Source organism: Mesoplodon bidens (assembly GCF_964165515.1).
Source record: "Mesoplodon bidens genome assembly, chromosome: 5".
Lineage (NCBI taxonomy): Eukaryota > Metazoa > Chordata > Mammalia > Artiodactyla > Ziphiidae > Mesoplodon > Mesoplodon bidens.
Window position 1 is genome coordinate 38,371,186 of NC_138161.1, and position 22,209 is coordinate 38,393,394.

The window sequence follows — 22,209 nt, forward strand, 5'->3', positions numbered from 1 at the left end:
TGCTTACCCTTTGGTCTGGCAATTCCACCTCTGAAAGTGTATCCTCTGGATGTACCTGCACAAATCCAAAATGATATATGTACAAAGGTTATACATCATTACAGCTTGTTAACAGCACAAGATTGGAAACAACACAAGGGGATGATTTCAATGAAATATTGTGCATTCATAAAATGGGATGCTATGTACCTATACAAAAGATCAAGGTGGCTTTCAGTGCCAGTATAGGAAGATCTCCAGGATATATTTTTAAGAGAAGAAAATAAAAGATAGAAGAGTGTTTATAGCATGTATAACCTTTATGTAATTAAAGGGAGGAGGAAAATAATAAAAATATTTTTCATACCTGCTTATATTTGCATAATGAAACACTGAAAGACTACACAGTGTATTAGAAGAGTAATTATATTAGGAAGTAGAAGGGGAGAAATTTGGTAGAAAAAGAAATGGGTGCAATCAAGTTTTCTCAATGTATATATTTTACTTAAATTTGATCCATGTGAATATATTACCAAAAAAAAAATAAAATTTAATTTAATAAAAATTAAAAATCTTCTTGGACCCATGTGGCTACTTAAGCCTTCAGTAGGAGAAATTATATTACTTTTAAAACATTGTCTCTTGTCTTTATCCCTCCTCTGTTCACTAACCTGTCATAATATCCATTTGTTGATTTAACAAATATTTATCAAGCATGTACCACTTATCAGACTCTATGATAAACCCTGGGATAGGTGAATAGGACAGACAGGATTCCTATTCTCATGGAGCTTATAACCTAATTTCTAAAAAGAGAGGTAAAAATAACAATTTCCAAGTGAGGTTAATTCACTGAAGGAGATATATACAGTATGGGGGAAAATGAAGTGGGATTTCATTCAACTTTGGTGTTTAGTCAGGAAAGGAATCAGTTTTTATAACAGTGATATTTTAAGTTATTACTCTGTTACTGCTTATTTGAAAATTCTAAGCATGGGCAGTACATTAAATTGTATATAAATTACTGAGAATATCTGTATTAGGAAAGTTTACATGGAAAGGAGCAGAATGTCTTTGAAATCTACTTTAATCGTATTCCAGCTAAGCATGAGCCAAAATTTTTATTTCTTACACTAAAATCTAGAGAGACTGGCACTTCCTTTTTATGATATAATAAAAATGCATTTTCAGAACTTGCATAAATTCGTTTTCAAGTATATATATAAATTCTCATAGCTATGTAACATTTTATTATCCAGTGTAATTAAATTGATACTTTGTATAAGTTAAATGTATAGATATTTTAGTTGCATTATATAATACTTTACATATAACTTATTGAATATTGATTTATAAAGATTTTCACTTAGGCCACTTTAAAAATTATATTTTCACTTGAAAACAGTCAGTTTAAAAATAATTTTTACTATTTAAAGCATATGTATTAAAAAAAAGTATAGGGGCTTCCCTGGTTGCTCAGTGGTTGAGAATATGCCTGCCAATGCAGGGGACACGGGTTTGAGCCCTGGTCTGGGAAGATCCCACATGCCGCGGAGCAACTAGGCCCAGTGAGCCACAACTACTGAGCCTGCGCGTCTGGAGCCTGTGCTCCTCAACAAGAGAGGCTGTGATAGTGAGAGGCCCCTGCACCATGATGAAGAGTGGCCCCCGCTTGCCGCAACTAGAGAAAGACCTCACACAGAAACGAAGACCCAGCACAGCCAAAAATAAAAAAATAAATATAAAAATAAATAAAATTTAAATTAAAAAAATAGTATAAAGCACAAAGAACCATAATAAACTCTTATATACAGTTTACCCTGTTTAAGGGACAAAGTAGTCTCATTGTCTTTAACACCTTCTTTGCACCCCTTTTTCCCTATCCCAACTCCTTTCTTTCAGGAGGTACCTCTATCATGACCTTAGGATTTATTTTCCATATGCTTTAGAAAAACGTTATCACTCATTTTGAGTTTTTAAACATTTCATTGTTTATTTCACATGCTTCTAAAATGTATTAAAATATAATTAAATTGTATATATTTATCAAAGACTGGCTTTTTTAGCTCAATTTGAGGTCCTTGAACTTCAGTTATTCCCCTCTATGTTATTGCAGGCAGCTGAAGTTCACTCATTTGTATTACTATACAGTGTTACACTGTATAGATATAACACAATTTATCGATCCTACTGCTGGTGGACATTTCATCTCCTATGAAAATATATATATATATATGCCTCTTGGAGTAGGTATACAAAAGGATCTTCCAGATAAATATTGAGGGTTAGAATTTCTAGTCACTGGACATATATGTCATCAGTTTATTTTGATAATGCCAAATCGTTTACCAAAGTGTTTGTACTAATTTACATTCCCTCCTGCCAGCAACATATGAAAGTTTTGTCATTTCACATCATCACCAATATTTGATATTTAAAGGCCATCAATTTTTATAGCAATGTGATAACATGTAAAATGGTACTGCATTTTGATTTTAGTTTGTATTTTCATATTGCTAATACATTTGAGCATATTTTTAATTGTTTTAACTGTGGTTCAGATTTCCCCTTCTGTCAAGTGCAATTTGAGTCTTGTTTGTTTTATAATTTTTGTCCTTCTCTTATTTTTTGTTTGTTATTTTTTTATTCCACATTCTGAATTCTCTTCATTTATCATTTTTATGTGTTGAAATAATTTTTCTTAATATGAGATTCTTATTTTCACTTTTTATGGACTTTTGATAAACAATAATTCATTTACATAGTCATATTACATATTCAACGTTTTGTTTGTTTTTGTTTTGTGCTTTTCAGTCAACTTTTTTTTTTGCTATCTTCAGTTCATAAATATATTCTCCTGAAATAACTTCTAAAAGTTTTATAATTTAATATTTTACATTTGTCTTTATCCCCCCTGGAGTTGATTTTAGCTTATAGAGTAATGGTGGGGGCAGGGTCCAATTTCATTTGCTTTTTTTCCTCATTTGAATACCTAATTGACCAAATAATTTAATAATGGTTTAGGTTATTTTGGTGTAATCTTGACTCTGAGGAACAAGCCAAAGTTCCAGAAGCCTCCTGCCTAGTAGATTTAATGGGTGTATTTTACTTCAGAATCTAACTTTTGACACGTGGTTGCTATTTCTTTTTTCTTTTTGCTTTCTACCCTCCAAAGCCTTTTATAGATTAATTTGGTTATTTTACATTTGATATTTTTTGTCTGTTATTGTGTAAGTTATATCACCAATTTATTTTTGAGTGGTTACCCTAGAAATTTTTATATACACACTTAACACAATCTCTATTAATGTTATCTGTACCCTACTCCTGACCATTACCAGGATTTAAGAATGCTTAAATCCCAATCACTCTCTCCCAATTTATTTGCTATTATCATCTGCTTAGTTCAATCTTTCTTTTAACACCATAATTCTTTATCATTTTTTTCCTAGACACAGTGTTTGATTTGCACACTTACTAATTTCTTAGCTCTTTATTTCTTCTGGCATATTAGACCATATAATGTGGGATTATTTTTCTTCTGCCTGAAGTTTAACTTTAGGATTGTGTATGTCTGGAGTCTTGGTGAGTCTTATCCTATTTGTTGATTCTTGGACTGTGCTTTGTTTCCTTGTTTCCTTTGTTTCTTCTGTGCTTTGTTTCCTTGTGGGTTATATGACTTGTGAATTTCCTCATTTTTATTCTTGGAAATTATTATTTTTTATAAATTTGTTTATTTTATTTATGTTTGGCTACGTTGGGTCTTTGTTGCTGCGTGCAGGCTTTCTCTAGTTGCGGCAAGTGGGGGCTACTCTTTGTTGCGGTGCACGGGCTTCTCATTGTGGTGGCTTCTCTTGTTGTGGAGCATGGGCTCTAGGTGGGCGGGCTTCAGTAGTTGTGGCACGTGGGCTTCAGTAGTTGTGGCTCACGGGCTCTAGAGCACAGGCTCAGTAGTTGTGGTGCACGGGCTTAGTTGCTCCACAGCATGTGGGATCTTCCCAGACCAGGGCTCGAACCTATGTCCCCTGCATTGGCAGGCAGATTCTTAACCACTACGCCACCAGGGAAGTCCCTGGAAATTATTTTATCCTTGGAAAAGGATTCTTTCAAACAGTATTTTGTTTTGTTTTTATCAAGAAATTAGGTTCAGTAAAAGTCCTGAACCACTTTTAAATAGTTGCATTTTTTGTTTGTTTTTAACCAGTAGGTAGTGTTTTTTGAATTTCATTCAATTGTGAGAGCTAGGGTGTGGTTATAAACTATTGAGGAAGAAGGCAGACTAAGTCCCACACCAACATTCCTGCCCAAAAATACTAACAAAGACAGAAACTGAAAATAATGGATGACATATTTAAATGTAGTTATTCATTAAATGCATTCATGATATCATAGATAAGTATACAATAGCTATGTCAAAAACTAAGTGAAAATGAGAAGCCAATGCTGTAGGTGATCCCTGTAGCTATTTTTTTGCCCAACTAAGAGAGCTTCCACTTCGGTTTCCAGAAGTTTCTTCTTCCAGAAGTTCTGTTTCTTACAGGACAGAAGATAACTGCAAGGCCTGCTGTCAGTTAGGATCCTCCTAGAAACACATGAATATAACACAACCAACTGTGAGAGATAAATACGGGAGGGATTAGGAATAGGTAGGTAGAATCTTCAAACAGCAGTGCAGGCCCAATGAATGTGAAAGGAGAGAGAAAGATGAAGATTGGATAGTATGAGCCGCAGGTTGAGGTTCAGCTCAGGGAAAGTCTCTGCCAGTCCTAGGAAGAGCTCCAAGCTCCTTCCTGTTGGAATGGTCCTGCATCAGCCAAGGTGATTCTCCTATTTCCCTGTGCTTCATCATTGACTGAGAGGAGCCCATGAAGAGCAGTCTGTCATGAATACATGGCTGATCTGAAGGTGTGGTAGCTGGAGGTTATCAGCTAAATACAGTCATTGCAGCAAGTTCTCCTTAAGTGATATCTGTGCAGGACACCTTCATGGTTACCACATCTAACCAAGGTGTAGTGGCTATGACATACTAAGAAATATATATTTAGTCTCTGTCCCTAGTTCCTGACACAGACCTCGTAAAACCCTTATAATTTTCTGAGTAATGGGGTGGTAGGAGTATCTTACACAAAACTCCTGAGTCCCTTGGAATTTCCAGGGCAATAGGAACATCTTTTGTTCTAATGAGGCAACACTTGGTGGGCTCCTAGGATTGTTTCAGTAGTCATCAGAAAGACTAAGCCCTGGTTAGAAGCTTTGGACTATCAGCCCCATTGCCCCATCCCCTGGGAAGGGGAGAGAGACTGGAGATTGAGTTATTATCATGCCTATGTGATGAAGTCTCCATAAACATCCCTAAACTATGGAGTTTGGAGAGCTTCCTTTTAAAGAACACATCCACATACCTGAAGGGTAGTGTACCCCAATTATATGAGGATAGAAGTTCCTGCTCTTGGGACCCTTCTGAGCCTAACCCTGCATACTCTTCATCTGGCTGTTTGTTTATATCCTTTATCATATCCTTCATAATAAACTGGTAATAGTAAGTAAAATGTATTTCCCTTAGTTCTGTTAGCCATTAAAACACATTATCAAACCTGAGGAGGGAGTCATGGGAACTACTCATTTGTAGCCAATTCAGACAGAAGTGTGGGTAACCTGGACCCACTAATTATAATTGGCATCTGAAGTGGTGCAGTCTGAGCTCTTAACCTGAGGGGTCTGCATTAACTCCAGGTAGTTAGTATGAGAATTCAATTAAATTGTAAGACACCCAGTTGGTGTCTGCAAAAAATTGGAAAATTGCTTAGTGTGTGTGGAAAACCCACAGATTTGGTGGCAGAAGTGTTGTTAGTTGAGAAAAAAATGTAGAGTCAAAATATACCCCCATAAACCTGGGATTCCCCAGAAAATACATAGTCTCTCTAAGGATTAAATAGGAATTATATTCTACCCCACCCATGGAAATGAATAAATGACTGGATTATTGTCATTTAGTGGAGGGCAGAAAATAATTCTAAAATAGACATAGTTCTTCACTATACTTATAATCAAATGTCATATATATATATATATATATATATATATATATATGTCATATATATGTGTGTGTGCATATATATATATATACACACATATATGTGTGTTTTGGAGACAGACATTCTTCTTCTTCTAAGATTCCATAAGAAGGTCATACATTATGGTTACGTATTTGTTTTAAAAGGTTGTAAGCATTCAGGAAGCAGGGACAGTAGCATTGAATTTCTCTCATTATCTTGCCTGTTTCTGGGCCCAGAGCTGATGTGCAGTAAATGACTTAGGTGGAGAACATGGATCATTTATGCCAGAAGCAGCAGTACTGTTTGGGGAAAAGGTCATAGCTGAATGCCCTTGAGAATTTTGCTTGTCCCAAGCAAGGAATGCTGGAATAATTGAAAAATGTGAAGAAACTCCTTAACACACTAGAAATTTGGGAGATTTTGTGAACAGAGATAGGTTTCCTGATGGCTGAGGTAAAACTGGGGGAAAAGCATTGAATGTGATTGAGGACAATGATTCCTCCTTCTTCTACAAGAGGAAATTGTGTTTGTTACCTGAGATTTCATAGCCAAGAAGGGAGTACTTTTGGAAAGTCTCTGAAGTATCTTAGATTTTCCTAGGTATTGTTCCTATCCAAAGATTCAAGGGTTTATAGGGAGTATATAATACAATTATAATGCTGTAGAGAAAACAAATAAACAACAACAACAAAATGATGACTCTGGATCCAGACTGCCTGGGTTCATTTCCCAACTCAACTCTAATTAGCTGTATAACTTATAGCAATCTCTTATCATATGATGCCCCTATTTCCTTATTTGGACTATGCAAATACTCAAAAATCTTACCTAATATAGTCATTGACAAAGTATATGAGTTAATATAAATAAAGTGTTTAGATCAGATATTGGTGCAATATTAACATACTAACATTACCTCTGCTCTCTCACTTAGACACCAATAAATTGAAGGCAAGAAACTGTATTATCATCTCTTAATGTTCCATAGCCCTAAAGGCTGTGACATAATAATAGTAACAATAACAATAAAGATAATAAACAAAATTTATTAACATCTTACTATATGTCAGTCACTGTGATTTTATAGTTATTATCTCATTCCCTCACCACAGTGAGGATAATAATATTCATATGTCCATCTTACAGATGAAGAGACTGATGAGTAAAGAGGTTTATTAAAATGTAATAAGTAATGAAGCTAAAATTCCAGTTCAGTCTAATTTCTGAGTATTCCTTAAAAGCCACTTTGTTATGCTACCTTAAAAATAGCATAATTTGATAAAACATGCATTGAATGGATGAAGGAACAAATGAAGTTTCATCTATTTTCACAATAAATTTACTTTATGGATAAGTTTAGTGATGATAATGATGTTACATTCATTTTAGCATTGGGAAATGTGTTTCTATCAATGTCTTTCACAGGTGCTACAGAACAATGGTCTCCATAAGGCAAAATGAGATGTGGTGCCCTGGTATCTGTTTCTTTAATTGAGCTTTTAAAATATATATCATTTGAATGAAATTATAATGATTTCATTAACCTATTTTGCCCTTTCTCAAATATGATGACTATAAATGTGATAGGAAATTAAAATTGTCCATTGCTGGAGGAAAGCAATCAAGCTAGATTGACCAACCTGCTTACATGCTTGTCTGGCCCTGTTTCCCCCCTAGATAACAAAGCTGAAAGTAGAGGATCATTATAAGTCTCTATTTGTCTATCTATGAAGAAATTAAATCATGAAAACTCAGGCTCAGAAATCCAATGAATCGATTTTACAGAAGGAAATCTCAAATTTTTATTTCTTTGGGATTTCCAGTCTAATAGTAACAATAAAACATTCTGGCTTATTTTATTATATGAAAGGTAATGCATATAAATTCAGTGATTTTTGGTGGCAAGCTTAAAATGCATTCTCAAATACCAAATATTTTATAATGAAATGATTTTAAAATCTAGAGAAAAAAAGACTATTAAGCACTCACAGGTGTATAGGTTCTTTTGCTGGATGCCTTACAAGCCAGCTGCTGTGCAAGCTATGAGGACTTGCAGATTTAGTTATTTTGTCATCTTTAAAAATGAAGAGGTGTTAATAGATATGCTGGCATATAGATATCGTAGGGAAAAAAGAAAACAAATAGGTAAGGTGACACTGGAAAGAAAGAAAATAAAATAGCAATCAAATGAAGGTCAGAGATGCACTGCATTGTTTTAGTACAACAAAATATTCTCCCCTCCCCCACCCCTCCCCCTCTCCTTCTGTCTCTCCTGCACACACCCACCCATACACACACACACAAAGGATGGTGACCTGTGGCTTTGAAAACAAAGAACTCTGACCTAGCTTGAAGCTGGCACACACACCCCATTTACAGATGTAGATTTTATAGGGATAAGAATTACAGAGAATCATACCTCACATAGTGAAATTTTTTTTTCCAAAACAACACTGAAAATTTTATTTACACTATGTAGTATATGACTATTTAACTCACCCTAAAGGCCACCTTCTCAAATAATTACTTACTTTGTCCTTATTTTCCAGCATCATTCACTCATTTTTATCCCATTTTAGAAAAGTACTCAACAAGGAATCATTTCTCAAAACAACTGGAGCTAATGGCAAAGAAAGCAGTTAAAAAATTGAAATTGACTTACTTTTTGTGTTGAAATAATTTTAGCCTTGTTTGCAAATAGGTAATCTCTGCACATTTGTGTGAACATGATCTTATTTAAATGATTCATTATTTTGTTAATGCTGAAAAAAGAAATTACCTCTCTGTCTTCTTCCAGTAAAAATAGTTATACCCTGAATTAGTATGGCACCTGCTTTTCCAACCACACATAAATACTGAGAGGTTCAAGTTTTTGGTGAAGTGGTATCCTGAGATCTGATGTATAACTGAGTTTTTTGCCCTCTTTTTTTGGTCTTTCCTTGCACTGTGAATTCCCATTCTATTTTAGTATGCATTATATGCTAATTAGCAGTCTACCCCAAAGCCAGGGTGAAAATTTCTTGTTTATAGGAAGGGACTTTACATTGTTTTCTCTGTAACATCATTAATAACTAGAACTGCTGTTTGAAAATAGCAGGAAGAGACAAAAATGTATCTGTTGATGTGATATTGGAAAACATCTTTCCATAGAATGATTATTATAAATGGTAGGTAGAGACACAGGCCTCTGTATTTTGAGTGTTAGAAGCAGCTGTCCAGAACTTCAGGGAGCATGCTGTTTTCTCCTCATTTTCTTCCCTAGCAACAAACTTAGGCACAATTTTGAAATACTGCATGTTAACCCTGGCAATGACAGTCCCAGACTCCAATTCTCTTGCAAATATTGGTGCTTCCCTTCCCTATATTCATTATATTTCCTTAGGTCCCTACTTTGGGAATAAGGAAGAGCTCTGATATATCTATATAATCCACATTCAAAAGAATTGCAAACTCAGATTGAATCACAATTTTGCTTTGTGAGGAGTAACTTACCTTATGTTTGTCAGGAAAAAAAAAAAAAAGGCAAAAACTTATTTGCATTAACACATGATTGATTAATCACCTCGAACTCTTTCTGTTTATTTGTATTGGAAAATAGGGTACATGCTAACCATAATAAATTTTCTCTTGGTGAAATTCCAAGAACTGCTCTGTGTTATAAATAGTGATATGCAAGCAGATGCAGGACTGTTTATTCCTTCCCTTAGTTATATTTAAGTTCAGGGAGTTGCACTCAGAAACGTATTTTCAATATTGCTTCTGTCACAGCCACTTCACTACATTGGCTTATTCTCCAAATAACCCCTTTTCCTACAGAAAGCTCCCTAGCAGCCGCAAACCCTGTGGCTTCCAAATTTTCCACCTCCTAAAATAGTTCCAAAAGCCTTCTTCCCAGGTTAACCAGGATCATGCACTGTCTTCATCCCCAGCCATTCTTCCCATAAATACCTTCCACTCAATCCGCCAGAAAACTGTAGAAAAGTCTGGTGACCTGGAGTCACTGAAAGCCCAGAGCTCAGTACCTGGCACATAGTAGCTTAGATCTAGATCTCAATCTAGATATATACAGATATAGATACAGATATAGCTATAGATATGACTTCAAAGTTAAGAGCTAAGGGCTTAGAAGGTTCACCAATGAGGAATGGATGAAGAATAGAAAAAAAAATATATATATATATATATATACACACACACACACACACATATATAGTATTAAATATATAGAGATAGAGATAGACGTACAGAATAGAGATATACTATATTGAGAGATAACGATGATTCTGCCAGTAGAACTATATTTGAAAATTATAAACAGGCATTCTCCTTTTAGTTTTTATATTTTACTTTGGTTTTGTTTAGAACAATTTAATAATGCCCATTATTCACCAGGGTGTGAAAAAATGGGCACTCATTTCTAAGATCTGGTCAGAAGAAAATTGTTCAAACTTTTCTGTAGTGCAATTTAGCAGTATAAATAGCAGTATAAATTAGAAGCCCCCAAACTGTGCAAAACATTAAATATAACAATTAAAATTCTAGGAATTCATCAGAAGAAATATGACAGATATATTCATGTTTACCTCAAGTATACTTAACACATTTTCATAGTAGTGAAATGCTAACAGTGATGTAAATACCCAACAAAGAGAATGATTAAATTAATTATACACAGGATCACACACACATATCCGCTGGAAAAATATGCAGGCATTAAAATGGCATTATAGAGGACTATTGAATGATTAGAAAATTATTCATAATCTATAAAATGTTAAAAGTTACTTAAATTATATATACAAGATATATTTGTGTGTGTATATATACATGAATATATACATATGTGTATGTGTGTGCATATATATATATATACATATATATATATATATATATATATATATATATATACATATATATATATAAAATGAAAACTGGAATGAGGTATGCCAAAATGTTAACACAATTTTTCTCTGAGGTAATACAGATGTTATTCTTGTTTTGATGAGAACATTTAAGTTCTTAGCAAATATCAATTACATAATACAGTGTTATTAACTATAGTCACCATGTTTTATATTAGATCTTCAGACCTTATTCATATTACAGCTGAAGGTTTTACCCTTTTACCAACCCCTCCCCATTTGCCTCACCCTCTAACCCCTGACAGCCACTAGGCTGCTCTCTGTTGCCATGGGTTTGACTCTTCTTTTTTAGATTCCACATATAAGTGTAATTATACAGTATTTGCCTTTCTCTTTTTGGCTTATTTTACTTAGTGTAATGTCCTCAAGATCATACATGTTGTTGCAAATGGCAGAATTTCCTTCATTTTCATAGTTGAATAAAATCCCATTGTATGTGTTTGTGTGTGTGTGTGTGTGTGTGTGTGTCTGTAAAATCTTCTTTATTCATTTATCCATTAAGGGACAGTTAGGTTATTACCATATCTTGGCTATTGTGAATAATGCTGCAGTGAATATGGGATTGCAGATATCTCTTTGATATCTTGTTTTCATTTCCTTTAGATATGTACCATAAGTGGGATTGCTGGATCATATGGTAGTTCTATTTTTAATTTTTTGAGAAGACTCCATACCATTTTCTATAGTGGCTGCAGATAATTTTTATAAGTGGACCTAATACTACTAAAGATATAAATTCTTTGTTGAACAAATGCATGAATTAATAAAGTGGTGGAATACTTCAATGTAAAATAAATATGCAGAGTTAGTCATGGTTAATCTCCTGATCTGTGCATAATACTCTCTCCCCTCTATTCACTCCTGAATGCAGAGGTGATCTAATTGCTCCATGTCTCCCGTGATGTTTGCCATGGTGCAGGGAAGGTATGACATGGAAAGGAGACGCCTTTTTGTAGGTTGGACCTTCCTGTACAATATAAAGTTGTATGTATATTATACTTCTATTTTTCCACCAACAAATATGTTAAAAATAGCATCCATTGTCGTATATTACATTTTCTCTAGTTTTCATTATTTTCCCATAATACTTTTCTAATTATTATTTTTTTCTTTTTATAATATAGTTTACTTTTCTGGCTAGTCCTTCTCTTGTTGATTCTGTTTCCTAAAACAGTGCTTTTCAACCTAGTGGTGGTAAAGGACCAATTTTGTTATATTTTCTGATTTATTTTCAAATGCAGATCAATAATTCCATAAAATACAATAAGAATTAATCATTAGGGGAAAATTTTTTTTAAAATACCATATCCAAACCCAAAATTTTAATATTTCATTCAAAAGGCATGAAATTTATTTCAAAAAATATCAAATGTAAGAAAGAAGAATATGTAAGTTCTGGAACTTTGTTCATTGCAAGAATCACTATTATATTTTTTGTACTTCAACTATAAACCAAAAGTTATGAATTAGGGATTCTGCATATTTTTCACACTTTGAACAAATACCTTACAGATCCACATATGAAGCTTTTAATGTCTCTATTTCTTACTTGTAGTCAAAATAACATTGATAGCAAGGCTCCAAATAAAGTGTAAAGTATGCTTGGACTGTTTAAAGCTAAGGGAATGGGCTAGTATGTCTTTCTCCCAAAGATGAAGCCCAGATATTCACATCTGTATCCAAAAGGGCATGGCAAATGTGGGTTCTATGAACGTGTGCAGTCTACTTGGTGACTAGCCATACCTATAGTCAGTCAAGTGACAGTGTTTTTGTTCTAAGTGCTCCATCCAGGTTAAAGAGATCCTAAACAGGAATTAAGGGATATACACCAGACCCAGTCCTCAAAATATAAGAAGCTATGGGTGATTTGATAAGGGAGCAGGAACCCAGCCAGGCAGAATCTAGTTTTTTCAGAAACCTAGAGAGGCAATCACAGTTAGGCCTGAGGACTACACCTACATATTGATCAATATGGGAAAAGTTAGACGGATAGGCTACAGCTTCGTGGTTTGAGAAAGTACAGACATAGGGATCTTAATAGACTCACAGAGTTGATTAACCCAGGGGAAGAGGGAGGCTAGTCCACAAGTAGGCAAAGCTGTTGACAATGAGGATTAATAGCTTTTTTCTTCATGGAAATGTTAATAGATTTCTTTGAAACTCAGTATTTTCACCTGTAATATGGGAATTAAGATAACTGATCTTTCAGACTGAAAGATTATTATAAACAACAAGACGTGAAAGAGTAAGTAAATCACCAACACACACACACACACACATATATATATATATACATGCATGTGTTTGTATATATGTGTGTGTGACATTATTATGACTATTATGTTTATAATCTGAGCCAGCTGATTCTCAAATGCTTCACAGTTATTTAGTATGTGTTCCTTGGTCTCCTCCTCTCCTGGTTCTTTTGGGCGGAACATTATATGGATTTTAGCCAGAAGTTTGCCTCATTCCAAAAAAGATCTCTTTACTTTGACCCAGTTCTATTACTTCCCTTAGATGTTTAGAAACCTTTTTTAATATCTTCATCCTCAAGATCATCAATTTTTGTTCTATACATATAGATCTCCTTTGATATTTCTAAGTGTAATGCTTTCCTAGTTTTCCTTTTTAAGTCTCAGGCTTTATACTCTACACTGTCATCTACTTCACCATAACCTTTTCATAATTTCCCCTTTTCTTCCTTCAAAAAATTTTACCTTCAGTAAAGCACTCCCATTCCCTCATTCCTTCACACGAGCAGGTGGAATTTGAAGTTCGTTCCCTAAAGTGTTGTTATAGTTCACTTTGAAACATGGAGACACAATAATAAATTGTAAATTCCTCCTTTCAACAGGTATTTGACCCTCTGTTAAGTTATACCTGTTTCCAACGGAACCTGAAAAAGCCCCTGCCAGAAGAGCCACATACCTATGGGGGGACCACAAAGAACTATGGCACAAAAAACTGTCACTGGAAGCTGTTTACTCAAACTTGCCCTATTTTCTAATAGTGGATTTCCCCTTGATTTCTTCATTTACTTTCCTATTCTATGTCTTATTTTATTTTACACCCTATTCCTCTTCATAAAGTGCAGGCCAGTAATTCTCCTTGAGCCAGTCTCCGCATTGTCACATTTCATAGCACCATTTTTGCATGTAGTACCACATTTGTGGTTTTGCTACTTTGATCTGTTTAATTGTACTTCCTACAGCTCTCTGGAGAACAATATTCATATTTGTCTACATCCCATGCTCCTCCTATAACTCAAAGAGCAGTGTCATCTGCATGAAATAATATTCATTTCAGACTATATAGTAACATCCCACTTTCATGTGTGTATTTCACTTCCTTGGAAGTGCCTAAGAATCTCCTTATAAAAGAGTCTTCAGACCATACATGCAGAGAGAAGCTAGAAAAGCAGTCTTGTCTCATTTCTCTGGCACCATGAATTATGCACCCTTCTCAAACATTCCCCACCGCTGCGTATGGGCTGCTGATGGTGTTACTGGGAAATGTCTTCGCATATTTCAGCAATGTTCAGACAGATGGTTGTAAAGAGAAACTGTGTTGTTGTTGTTTTCCTCATCAAACATTTGCTTCATTGAAATAAAATTAATGTTCTTCCCACTTTCCTCTTAAAGCATGATATCTCTTCAGAGTCCTCAATCCAACAGCTTTTCCCTCTCCTACCATGGTGCCTATTGCTTGGAAAAATCTAAAAGTCAGTATCCTAGTTTCATAGTCTCTGACTTTTAATACATCACTTTCAATGATTCTTAAAAAAAATTCTAACTTAAGATTCCCATCATGATGACCATTCTAAAATATTCTAGTAAGTAATTTCTAAAATTTGCTTAATTTAACTACAGTATTTCATTAGAGTACTTTCTTCCTTGAACTAACTTCTTGAACTGTGAGTTTCCAGTAAACCACTTATTCTTTGTTGGCACCTTGCATCAGCTGAGTTTTCCTTTTCTTTCTTGTTTCTGAAGTTTTTTAAATAAAGATCACTCCCATAATTTAGAGAACACAAGCATCACCACTGTTTTTTCTTTAGTGCCAGCTTAACCTGTCTGTGACTTTTTTACTCTCCACTTCTGTCTTATTGCCGTGCACAATCTCAGATGTCTGTGGGAAGTGTCTTTATTCTTGTCTGGCTTTCTCTTTCTTCTCTCATCACCCTGACTATCTTTACAGACCTGTTATTTCTGTATGGATTTCTGTTTCCAAGTCTTCACCCTGGTTTTCTCAGTCTGTGTGTACTCCTTTAAACATTTCTGCAGCTATTTTGTTCTTTAAAGCTGTTGGCTTGATTCCTTCCCTGGGGAATTTCCTTCACATCATTTTAAAAATATGAGCCACCACTTTGTGACACCTGGAAAGGTGAGCAGGGATTCTCTACCCTTGATCACCTCTCATATTTTTAAATTTCTTCTTGTTCTCATAGGGATATTCTCAATGTCCAAATACCTCTGCCAAATTCTTCAGCTTTTGAGAAATTAATTTCAGCTATTACCATAGCAGGATCTGAAAACCTAGTATCTTTCACATTGCATTGCACAACCTCTATTTTTCCTTCTGTAAAAATAGCATCAGTTTCTCTGACCCACTTTTCCAGGAATTTGGAGGTAAATGTTCACAACTACAAGCATCTGTATCTAAATTAGCATCCTTCAATTTGGTATTACAGATTGGCTTACACTTTTGATTTTATTGCCAAGTATTTTGGAGTTAGGAAGACCTCAAACTCTAGCCACTTATGAATTACATTATTCCATATCTCAATTTTCTCTTGGAGAAATAGAGATATTATTAACGGAGGTTTTTGTTTACTGTCGTTAATTGTGTTGTTCTTGTCACATGTCAAATGTATTTATTACATATGAGGCTTCTGGCAAGATACTTAAATCCCTGACCTTTAATTTCCTTATCTTTAAAATTAAAATAATAATACTTCCCTTGCAAAGATGCTGTATATATTAGCAATAATGATTGTAAAGTATCTGATACTCAGTAATAGGCAATATTGGTGATGACGATGATTGCTATCATCATAACTTACCTCTTAAAGTTTCTTCTTTCACTATAGCATCTTTCTCTGACAGAAAGCTAAAATCGTCTCCTAGTTTCAGTTTTTTTTTTATAGTGAGAAGACATTTTATGCTTTAAAACATTTGTATTTGTTTTAAATGGGAAATAAAGTTATTTAATTTACAATGTTTGTTTTTCTCTCATCTCTAATCACACATTGTACCGTTTGAATATCATTCTCTGCACATCCATAATATCCATTCTAACATGACAGACCAGTGCACAGAGCCCTAAGTACAGACCCTTAACCTCAGTACACCCCCTCTATGGCTCCGATGTGGAGTTTTTGGAGTAATATATACAGTTTCTTAAATTCCAATCTCCACAAACTTTTATTCTTCTTTTATGTTACATTTACTGAGTACCTAAAAAGTGCCAGCCAATATGCTAGCCACTGGGAATACAAAGGTGAAGATAATGTCCTTGCTCAAATGATTTCACAAACTAGTGAGAGGTACACCCACATAAAACACGTAATTACTGTACAAAGTGATTTTATCGTATCTTTTGAGGTTCTCTTTGATCTCCTAGTTTTCACTGTATCTTTAATTCTTCCCAAATCTATCTTTTAACTCCTTTTCAAGTCCTATGTTAATTCTAGCTTTCTTCCAGGATTGGATTAAAATTAAAAGGTGCCTTAGTCCTTCCCTCCTCCGCCCTGATTTAAGTTATAACAAAACTTTACTTTTTTCCTTGCGGGTCATCTTTAAAAACTACTATAAAACTTTTCAAATAAAAAACATAAAGAGTATGATGCAATAAACTCTCATTTACACATAACAAATATTCAATAATTATAATTATTTAGTCATATATGCATTTATTCTTCATTCATCTAAATCCCAGATATTAAAATAGTTTACCCTCAAATATACTCTTTTGTATTTCCAACAAAAAATTAATTTTCAAACCCAAATACTATTACCCAACTAAAAATATTAATAACCATTAATCATTCCACTTCTCTATTCTACGTTAAAAAATCCATCTCAAACTCAGTAGTATTAAACACAGTCAAGTTTTATGCTCATCGATCTCTGGGTCAGGAAATTGGGCAGTGCTTTGCGTGGTGATTCTCTTGCTCCATGTCATTACTCAGTAGTACTCACCTGGTAATGGGCCAGTCTAGAGGATCCAAGACTATTTGACTCAGATGTCTCTTGCTTTAGCAGGGGTGACCTGGATTGAGGAATGAAGTGCGTATGTATATATATATATATATATATATATATATATATATATATATATACCCTCCAGTATGGCAGTTATCAAGTTGTTGGACTTCCTACATAGAGGTCGGTTTCTCCTGAGTGACTAACCCAGTACTACCAGGCAGAAAACACATAGCTTTTTTATTACCTAACTTCAGAAGTCACAGAGTTACTTTTGATGCACTGTATTGGTCAAAGCAGCAATAAGCCTGTCCAGATTCAGAGAGAGAGATCATATACCCTAACTCTCAATGATAGGAGTGTCAAATAAATTTGAGGTTAGGTTTTGAAACCACAGAAGTCTTTAATATAATATAATGTAATATAATATAACATAACATAATATAATATAAAATAACAATTCCATATTTCAATTTTTCTCTGTTGTCTCAGAAATGTCTTTTTATGTTTGGTGTTCAAATCAGGCTCCATACCAGGTCTATATGTTGCATTTTTTTTAATAAAGAGAAAAATGCCTCTTTTTTATGGTATTCACTTGATAAAACCTGATCAATTATCTTAAAAAATGATCCACAATACTTCTTTGTGGTGCAATTTAATTTTATTGTTCCAACTCCCAGTAAACTAGAAGTAATATCTAAAGGCTGATTAGATTTACATTCAGCATTTTGGCAAAAATATTTTCTTGGTGGTGCTCTGTATAGTATACTGCATCCTGTCAGGAGACACATAATGTCTAGTTGTCCCGTTATTAGTGGTTGATCAGTTACTTCAGGAAGTGATAGCATGTTCCCTCCATTGCAAAGTTAGTATTTGTTTGTTTGTTTGTTTTTCATCTTGAAATCAGTAGATAACACTTGGAGTGATACTTTTACTCTTTAAGAATACTCAAAACCTATCAACTTCTCACAAAATGTTTTAAAAATACTTTAAAGATTCCTTTTTTATTTCTTCCACTTTTATTGAGATATAACTGACATACATACAGCACTGTATATGTTTGGGGTGCACAGAATAATGATTTGACTTACATCCATCATGAAATGATTATCACAGTAAGTTTAGTGAAGTGCATCATCTAATATAGACACAAAATTATAAAATAGAAAAAGATTATTTTTCTTGTGATGAGAACTCTTAGGATTTATGCTCTTAACAACTTTTATACATAACATAAAGCAGTGTTAATTATATTCACCATGTTGTACATTACATTCCTAGTACTTATTTATCTTATAATTGGAAGTTGGTAACTTTTCACTGTCCTCATCCAATTTCCCCTCCCCCAAACTCCACCTCTGGAAACCACAAATCTGATCTCTTTTTCTATGAGTCTGTTCTATTTTTTCTGAAACGTCTTTATTGGAGTATAATTGCTTTACAATGGTGTGTTAGATTCTGCTTTATAAAAAAGTAAATCAATGATACATATACATATGTTCCCATATCTCTTCCCTTTTGCGTCTCCCTATCCCACCCCTCTAGGTGGTCACAAAGCACCAAGCTGATCTCCCTGTGCTATGCGGCTGCTTCCCACTAACTATAAATTTCACGTTTGGTAGTGTATATATGTCCATGCCACTCTCTCACTTTTTCCCAACTTACCCTTTCCCCTTCCCGTATGCCCAAGTCCATTCTCTAGTAGGTCTGCATCTTTATTCCCATCTTGCCACTAGGTTCTTCATGACCTCTTTCTTTTTTTTTTTTTTTTTTTTTTTTTTTAGATTCCAAATATATGTGTTAGCATACGGTATTTGTCTTTCTCTTTCTGACTTACTTCACTCTGTATGACAGACTCTAGGTCCATCCACCTCACTACAAATAACTCAATTTCGTTTCTTTTTATGGCTGAGTAATATTCCATTGTATATATGTGCCACATCTTCTTTATCCATTCATCTGTTGATGGACACTTAGGTTGCTTCCATGTCCTGGCTATTGTAAATAGAGAGGCAATGAACATTTTGGTACATGACTCTTTTTTGAATTATGGTTTTCTCAGGGTATATGCCCAGTAATGGGATTGCTGGGTCATATGGTAGTTCTATTTGTAGTTTTTTTAAGGAACCTCCATACTGTTCTCCATAGTGGCTGTACCAATTCATATTCCCAGCAGCAGTGCAAGAGTTTTCCCTTTTTTCCACACCCTGTCCAGCATTTATTGTTTCTAGATTTTTTGATAATGGCCATTCTGACCGGTGTGAGATGATATCTCATTGTAGTTTTGATTTGCATTTCTCTAATGATTAATGATGTTGAGCATTCTTTCCTGTGTTTCCTGACAGTCTGTATATCTTCTTTGGAGAATTGTCTATTTAGCTCTTCTGCCCATTTTTGGATTGGGTTGTTTGATTTCTCATATTGAGCTGCATGAGCTGCTTGTAAATTTTAGAGATAAATCCTTTGTCAGTTGCTTCATTTGCAAATATTTTCTCCCATTCTGAGCGTGGTCTTGTCGTCTTGTTTATGGTTTCCTTTGTTTTGCAAAAGCTTTTGCGTTTCATTAGGTCCTATTTGTTTATTTTTGTTTTTATTTCCATTTCTGTAGGATGTGGGTCTAAAAGGACCTTGCTGTGATTTATGTCATAGAGTGTTCTGCCTGTGTTTTCCTCTAAGAGTTTGATACTGTCTGGCCTTACATTTACGTCTTTAATCCATTTTTAGTTTATTTTTGTGTATGCTGTTAGGGAGTGTTCTAATTTCATTCTTTTACATGTAGCTGTCCAGTTTTCCCAGCGCCACTTATTGAAGAGGTTGTCTTTCTCCACTCTATATTCTTGCCTCCTTTATCAAAGTTAAGGTGACCATATGTGCATGGGTTTATCTCTGGGTTTTCTATCCTGTTCCACAGATCTATTTTTCTGTTTATCTGTGCCAGTATCACACTGTCTTGATTACTGCAGCTTCCTAGTATAGTCTGAAGACAGGGAGCCTGATTCCTCCAGCTCTGTTTTTCTTTCTCAAGATTGCTTTGGCTATTCAGGGTCTTTTGTGTTTCCATACAAATTGTGAAAATTTTTTTCTAGCTCTGTGAAAAATTCCAGTGCTGGTTTGATAGGGATTGCATTGAATCTGTAGATTGCTTTGGGTAGTAGAGTCATTTTCACAATGTTGATTCTTCCAATCTAAGAACATGGTATATCTCTCCATATATTTGTATCATCTTTAATTTCTTTCATCAGTGTCGTATAATTTTCTCCATACAGGTCTTTTGTCTCCTTAGATAGGTTTATTCCTAGATATTTTATTCTTTTTGTTGCAATGGTAAATGGGAGTGTTTTCTTGATTTCACTTTCAAATTTTTTATCATTAGTTTTTAGTAATGCAAGAGATTTCTGTGCATTAATTTTGTATTCTGCTACTTTACCTAATTCATTGATTAGTTCTAGTAGTTTTCTGGTAGCATCTTTAGGATTCTCTATGTATAGTATCATGTCATCTGCAAACAGTGACAGCTTTACTTCTTCTTTTCCAATTTGGATTCCTTTTATTTCATTTTTTTCTCTGATTGCTGTGGCTAAATCTTCCAAAACCATGTTGAATAATAGTGGTGAGAGTGGGCAACCTTGTCTTGTTCCTGATCTTAGTGGAAATCCTTTCAGTTTTTCACCATTGAGGACGAAGTTGGCTGTGGTTTTTTCATACATGGCCTTTATTATTTTGAGAGAAGTTCCCTCTATTCATACTCTCTTGAGGGTTTTTATCATAAATCGGTGTTGAATTTTGTCGAAAGCTTTCTCTGCACCTATTGAGATGATCATATGTTTTTTCTCCTTCAGTTTGTTAATATGGTGCATCACATTATTTGATTTGCATATATTGAAGAATCCTTGTATTCCTGCAATAAACCCCACTTGATCATTGTGTATGATTCTTTTAATGTGCTGTTGGATTCTGTTTGTTAGTATTTTGTGGAGGATTTTTGTATCTATGTTCATCAGTGATATTGGCCTGTAGTTTTCTTTCTTTGTGACATCTTTGTCTGTTTTTGGTATCAGGGTAGTTGTGGCCTCGTAGAATGAGTTTGGGAGTGTTCCTCCCTCTGCTGTATTTTGGACGACTTTGAGAAGGATAGGTGTTAGATTTTCTCTAAATTTTTCATAGAATTTGCCTGTGAAGCCATCTGGTCCTGTGCTTTTGTTTATTGGAACATTTTTAATCTCAGTTTCAATTTCAGTGCTTGTGTTTTTTCTGTTCATACTTTCTATTTCTTCCTGGTTCAATCTCGGGAGGTTGTGCATTTCTAAGAATTTGTCCATTACTTCCAGGTTGTCCATTTTATTGGCATATAGTTGCTTGTAGTAATCTTTCATGATCCTTTGTATTTCTGCAGTGTCACTTTTTACTTCTCCTTTTTAATTTCTAGTGCTATTGATCTCAGTCTTCTCCCTTTTTTCTTGATGAGTCTGGCTAACAGTTTATCAATTTTGTTTATCTTCTCAAAGAACCAGCTTTTAGTTTTATTGATCTTTGCTATCGATTCCTTTATTTCTTTTTCATTTGTTTCTGAGCTGATCTTTATGATTATTTCCTTCTGCTAACTTTGGGGTTTTTTTGCTCTTCTTTCTCTAATCACTTTAGGTGTAAGGTTAGGTTGTTTGTTTGAGATATTTCTTGTTTCTTGAGGTAGGATTGTGTTGCTATAAACTTCCCTCTTAGAACTGCTTTTGCTGCATCCCATAGGTTTTGGGTCATCGTGTTTTCATTGTCATTTATTTTTAGGTTTTTTTTTGATTCCCTCTTTGATTTCTTTAGTGATCTCTTGGTTATTAAGTAGTGTATTGTTTAGTCTCTATGTGTTTGTATTATACACAGATTTCTTCCTGTAATTGATATTTAGTGTCATAATGTTGTGGTCCAAAAGGAATCTTGATACATTTTCAATTTTCTTAAATTTACCAAGGCTTGATTTGTGACCCAGGATACTATCTATCCTGGAGGATGTTCCATGAGCACATGGGAAGCATGTGGGTTCTGTTGTTTTTGGAT